Source organism: Halichoeres trimaculatus, unplaced genomic scaffold, assembly GCF_033239565.1.
Source record: "Halichoeres trimaculatus isolate MK-OKI-2021-1 unplaced genomic scaffold, fHalTri1.1 fHalTri1_scaffold_4, whole genome shotgun sequence".
In the NCBI taxonomy this organism is placed as follows: Eukaryota; Metazoa; Chordata; class Actinopteri; order Labriformes; family Labridae; genus Halichoeres; species Halichoeres trimaculatus.
Window position 1 is genome coordinate 25,423,969 of NW_027437182.1, and position 7,209 is coordinate 25,431,177.

Here is a 7,209-nt window from a genome sequence, read left to right on the forward strand (position 1 = left end):
TCTTGTGTGTGACCATCAGTCTGTGATGCACAGCTTGCAGCCCTGTCTTATTTCTCTTATTTCACCTTGCACCCATCTTATTTAACTCAGTGTAACAATTATTACCTCCACCAAGAAGGAGAGTTCATTTTGTCTGTGAACAACATAACTCAAAAAGTAACAAATGGATCTTGATGGAATTTTCAGGAAATGTTCAAAATGGAATTAGGAAAAAGTGACTAACTTTGGAGGTGATCTGGATCACCATCTGGATCCAGGATTTATTTTAAAGGAGTCTTTATCATTGTGAGATAGGGCCGCTTTCACCATATGTATATACAACTCCACCATAAATGGTCGGATTACTTTGCAAAACAATAGAAGACAAGGTCACCATAATTTCTGACAAATGTAAAAATACGATCCACCTCCTGCCAATATTCTGGATCCAGAATATGAAATATGTACTGGGTCATCATAGTTTTCAACACTGTCAGACAAATTATCATACAAACCTGCAGCTAACGCCAAATTGTAGCAGACAGTCTGCTGAAAGGGAGTATAACATTAAAGTAGGACTAAAGTGTTGGTGACATTCACAATATGCTTGGTGGAGGTCTGTGCTCTCTGAGTGTTTTTCTAGTTTTGTTTTAACCTCAGCTATCTAAAAAAAAAAAAAACAAAGACCAAGGTTTGGTTTTGATTTTTATGTGTGTATAGGGTGGTGTTGAGGCGCTTTAAGGTGTTTTTTCAGGACTTTGTTGGTGTGTGTGCTTGATCTGACAATAAAAGCTCAGAATTGAAAATGTCCTCCTCACACAACGAGGCTGATTTAGTTTATCGGTAGCTGTATGTTGCTCATAGCACTAGAAATGTGGAAAGGTCATAAGCGATGTGTGTCTTAATATATTAACTGTTTTCATGGAGGAACACAGTATTCATTTATCTGTCTTGCTCTAAAGCTTGAGACCCACTTTAGACAGCTCAGAAAGGAACTGATGATTCTGATTTGTAAAACTTATCTGAGGCCACCTCAGAGAAACAAACAGGAATACTTAAAGGGACTGTGAGGATCTCGCAAAAGTCTCCCTTCTAGATATATGCCTGATTGTAATCCACACTTCTAAATGAGATTATCAGTGCCAATATTGCAGGTTACAAGTTATTTCAAAATGCTGCTTCTTAGCTTCCCGATCGGGTCTAGCAGGACCGGATTGATTTACGACACGTCTAAGGCTCTTTGACAACACCACGCCGGTTGATGAAATTTAGAAGAGAGAAGATGGATCTGTGTTTTTCTCTGCTGAAAATGATTCCTTGGATTAATTTTGTAGTAATGGTGGACACAGGAGTCTAACTGTTAGACAGAAAAGGGACAGAAGAGCAGAAGAAAGATAAATGAGAGAGTGATGGTGCGGGGGCCAAAGGCTAAGATAAAGGCTAAACTGTTTGTGATGATGTTCATTCCTACCCACATACAGTTATTCTGCAGTGGTCTGTTCAGACTTGAGAGTCTATCAAAAAAGTGAAGAGTGAGGTCACGTTAGCCCTGCTTGGTAGATGACTGGCAGGACATGACCAGGAGTCACTGAGATTACACATTGTGGACATGTCTTAGAGCACAGGGCTGCCTGGAGCGCTACATATAGACAACTACCAAACTGCAGTAAAAACGTACAATGTTTACTTGTTTTCACATTTCAAACTGTAGCCCTATGTAAATGTGTTGATAAATACTAGGGATGCTCAATATTTGATTTCTTGCTGACATTTGATATGCTGATATTTTACAATTAATTCAATCAACCGATATCCTATATTTTCCACATAAAAGGTAAAGCCAAATATGTGAATCTGCACTGTACAAACAAAACCACAAAAAGTGCAAAAACTATACACAGCTTCAGTCCCTATAATCAGAACTTAAATTAGTAGGTGGGCTCCCTTTACACTGCACAGTTTTATGAGCTAAAAACAAAGTGTAACAGAGAGGTGCAAACAATAAAAAATATATACATTTCATTTTTGAACTAATATCGACTGATATCGATAGCATACCTATATTATTGTGCATCCCTAATAAATACCTTACCTTGGTGCGTTGTATCAGGTAAAAAGTTTTCTTGAACAAAGAAAATTAATTTCAATTCAACCTCCATTCATTTCCAAAACAAACGTATGCCTCGTTAAAAATCACATCTTCACAATAGTGTGTGGAGACTCAGGGCCAGAAAGTGGCGAGGCAGTCCAATTAAAACAGATCCTTCTCAAAGCATTGTTTTTGGAAAGTTTCCTTGTGACCGACTTCTTACCATGATGTACAGCTTTGTGGGAACACTCACTTGGAAGGTCTTGTGGTAAAGCAGGTGCATCAAACCCAAGGTAAATAAAATTACTGTGTATGATTTTCCACTTTTGTGGACAGACCGAAATCAAATATCTTCCTGTGTGTTAACGATGTAGCACTTCTTTGAGTCATTCTGAATTTTGAGCTTTTTGTTTACTACAGTAGATGTGCTCCTACAGACTGATGATCCTGAGTTACTGTTGGCTTCTGCTGGTTTTGGTCACATGGTTGGTTCTGTCAGAAGGGATTTTGGTTTCATCAAACTTTATCCATAAACTTGGCACTGCTGTCAGTTTTAGTACAGACTGTTTGAGAGTTTATTTTTGTTTTAGACTTTGAACAAACCTGTTATGTTCATGCATTAAAGAGTGAAGCTTAGAAGGGTTGCTGTGGCTCAGTGGTTGAGTTGTCTTTCAATCAAAACTAGGTTTGCTCCTGCAGTCAGTAAAATAATTCCACTGTTGGTCAGCTGTGTGAATGTGCATGGATGAAATTAGTAGAGCAACCTTTGGCATTAGTGAGTGAAAAAATAATCCAAACATAGCGCTGTCCCCCCTAAGTTTGGGAGCTTGCCCCTGTGAGCCTGCTGTGTCTGTCCTCAGCTGTTCTGTCAAATAACATCAAAAGTGTCCAAAACTGTCGTCTAAAAATAAAAGAAATCTGAACGCACAATAACACAGAGACACTCTCACTCAAATCATTTAATCCCTCTACTGTTTTTATGTTTAAATGACAAATTTATTTTGTGTGGTGCAGCTTGCCTTGGGGCTCTTTTCACATTTTTTGTCTCACTGTTGAAAAATAATCTAAACATATGAAAAGATCCATGTGGCATGTCCTTCCTCTCCATCATGCTTTTGCACAGAACATACAGCAGTTTTAAAGTGACCCGACAAAACTGTTCAGAAATAGAGATATAATACACATGCTGTGTGGGCTATGGATTGCAGAATGTGAGAACACTGCATGAGTCAATAGCTAAATGAAGAAAGATGCTGATGTGAACATAGATATATGACTCATATCTGTAAGAGTTGACATGCAGGGAGGCAGGTTCATGAATCTTAATAATCAGAGATGAGAAGCAGGTAGGTTGAATGTTAATACCAAGATATGTCAGCATAATGACATGTGAACATTCAAAAGAATAGCCATTTTGACAGCGATGGATGGAGACCAACTGGTGCCAAACCTCCGCAGCCCTCTCTCCATCCCCTCCCTCTCCTCCTCAGAAGCTGTGAGGTAGAAAATAGGGAGATATGAGGAGGTGTGGATGGAGGGAGATAAGCTGAGGTGGAGATAGAGACAGGTGAAAGAGGTGAGGGTCGGAGCACATGCTCCTCTCGGCCTTTCTCTCGCCAATGTTGTTTTATTAGCCCTGTCAGATTGTAATTTACCCAACGGTAAACATACAGAACGAGCTTAATTAAGAATTTTTGAACGGGGACACGGTCAACTCCGGAAACATTAGAGAGATGCAACCGGGTGTCGTAAAGATTGATTGAGATGCAGGATGGAAGGACACAGTTAGAAACAGAAGGTGGAGGGAAGGGGGGTCAGAGTGGTGTGTATGTCACAGCGGAGGGGTATTCTTGTGTTGCTCGGGGCAGTAGAGTGAGATAAGTTTGGAAAGATAGGGACAAACGATTTTTAATGCATTAACAACCCGGCAGTGTGGGGCAATAACAAGGACAAGATCAGCGTTAAAATGTTTGACATCCTGCCTCAAGATCAATGCAACCCCGGACAGGGCATGCACGCGTGCACACACACACAGGTCCCATGTGCACCTCAACTACCGGTACAGATAACACACACGCACACTCATATGTATATATATACACACCAACCTTACTGGGGCACAGAGCATGTGGGTGGGTGCATGAGTTAACAGCCTTCAAACCTGGAGGCAAGTGCAGAAAATAAAAAACGATACCTATATCCATAACAATATCCGCAGGTAAAAGCATCTCTAAATCAAACCAGGGAGAGGGAGCATCTGGAGTTGATTGTTGAGAGCCGTGCCGACTACGTTAAAAGGCCGGCAAACTAAAAGAGTAATGAGCCTCTCCATATCTCCCCGTGGACCTTAAGTTTGCATTCAATACATTATTTACAGCTGAATTTTTACTGAGGTATAGGTTCCTCTCTGGAGCGTTTACAGACTGGTGCTCTAACTGCTTTCCATCGCCTGCAGTTGAGTTTTAGCAACCATCAGAAGTAATGCTCCCAGCTTGCTTCCCCATTTTTACAAGCTTGTTTATTTATATTTAACATGGAGCTCTGAGTTATTCTCACGAGTGCAAAAAGTAGTCGGAAAAAAAGAGTGTGAACTTCATTTTGTTTTCTGTTAGTCTGATAAATAATAAAAGGGCTCAGTTTAAGTGGTGAAGCCCAAAACTGACTCAAAAACCAGCTGCATCCTGAATGTGAGTCCTTTTGATTAAAGAATAATTATTATCTCTCATTAGAAGTTACTACAGTTTACTGTAAATAAGCAAGGCCAAGTTTTATTTATAGTGAAAATAATAGTTTTATCTGGAGTGCTATTTTTGTAGTCTTTTGCTTGACAATCACACATGGAGTATAATTTTAGACAAACATAGAGAGGAAGCATCAGATATCACTTGATTCATGTAACATTTAACATTTTTTGCAGGAGATAACAAACTACTTTTCATTTTGCATTTCCATCTGGATGAGGTGTTTTTATATTCCAGGTTTATTTTATTTCATTTGCGCATACCGTGGGATTTATGAGGTTTTACATGCATGTCAGGTTATCATCCCAGCTCTTTGCATTTTACTCTAAGAGCAAACCAAGAATCTGTGTATAGCTGACTTTTTGTAATCTTTGCAAAAATGAGGCCAAACAAATCGGATACTGGCAACACTTCTGAGCCCTCCATGTGTGATCTGCATACATGCATTGAACACAGCTTGGAAGGGGTTGAATGTAAAGTCAGCTGCAGGGTTTGGGTGTATGTTATCACACTATGTGCTGCCATAAAGCACTCTTCTAGATCTGAAGGATTTCTTTATAATAAGCCCCCTCCTCCAGCCAGAATACACTCCAGCTACTGTAGCCTGAGACGTCCCTGCTCCCTTTGTCTTTGTAGTTCAGCAGCTCTCGTCCAAAATCCTGTAACTTCTGGGAGATGGGGAGGTCTCAGCTCTCTGCTCGGAGAGAGCAAAACAAGCGGAGCCTCTTCCTCCATCTCTTTATGACGCCATCTCTCGCTCCGACTTTGTCTCTCTTTTCAAATAGACTATTTGTCATCTCTGAAATAGAGCATTTTAAAAATTCAACCTGGAGCCAACCCCCACCCTTACTCCCCCTCTATTCTCACTCTCAATTCCCTAGACTCTGGCCAGCTACGATCAATAGCCTATTGATCAACTCTCTCCATTCCCATTACACACCAGTGCCAAAAGAGCCAACCATTTTCCCTGAAAAGCTGATCTGGAACACATAAGCAGCGGTGAGGTTTCTCTAATTTCAGCGGGTTATTATTAAATGAGTACAGTGTGCAAGTGCTCTGCTGCTCTCCGAGGTCGAGTGTTGAAAGCAGCTGAGTGAGTAGACCTCAGTGAACGCAGTTAGCTTTTAATTGAAAGGTAAAGCACTGACGCAGAGTGTGGCTCCCCACTTAGGTCAAATAGGAAAGGTGAGAGCATTACCACATAGGTAGAAAGTCCTTCTTTTTCCTCTTGTTTCTACTTCAGTTCTTTCCCCCGCCCGCTGTCCTCTCCCTCTCGCTCCATAGACAATGCTACAGGCGAAATCAATACTGGAAAGAAAAAAAAGAAGGCATATTTTTAGCCTGTTATTATATGAGCTGTATGAGGAAAACAGTGTTTGTGGGAAAGACAAGAAATGCCAAGGTGGCTGATAAGAGAGAGATTGGGAGGGAGAGATACAAAAGGAGTGAAAGAGTGAGAATGATGGTGGTTGTGGGCTGAATCAGGGGAGAGTCTAATGGAGATAGATCAGACCAAGGTGGCGATAAGATGGGGTAACTGTGAGAAAATGGCTGATGTCTTGACCGAGGGCTTAGATCTGAGTAGAAAGCAGGAAAACGGCTGTAAAGGGATAAGTGATGATGAGAGTTGTATGAAAGTTGGGTCTGTCATTTTACTTGATGTTTGGCTGTTTAATTCTGTGAGCACTGGTGTAATTCTGGCACACGGGGATGCTATGGATGCAAGGTTCTGCAACTTTGCTCCACCTCTGAGCATGTTTCTGCTCTCTCAGGATTGCTGTTTACACCACTACGTGCACTTTCACTCCTGCTGCCAATGGCTTTCTGATGGACTCCCTCTCCCTCACCTCTCCTCAGCTTCACCTCTGCCCCTCTGTCAGTCAACCGCCAGCCCTCCCCCTATTGGCCGGAGATTCTTTGTTGATCAAATGGCTGGGCTGTCCGATTGGCCGAACAGCTCAGGGGGGAAGGAAGGAATTGATTTATCTGTGGTATTAGGGGATCAATTAATCCCCATTGTGTGTGCCAGCACAGATAGTCCGATGTGTCTTATTTGGTACGGCTTGTTTCTGCACGGCCAAGATAAGAGTCTCTCCCATCACTTTGCTCTATGAGCAACAAATCAAATCAAATCGAAAGGGATGACGGCACGCAGAGGGTTCCTCCCCGGGCTGTGGCTGGGTGATCACAATAAGGAGAGGCCATCAATATGAAAAGTAGTCTGTGCAGAATAAATGCAGCTCATTTCAGGTGGCTGAGACGTCTGCCCTGTTGCCATGACAATCTGCAGTAAAGATGTAAACATCTTAAATAACTTGAGGTGTCCCATAACCTCATCAACAAATGATCAATGACATTTAGTATGAATAACAAAGAAATACAGTGCACACAGAGCTGGAG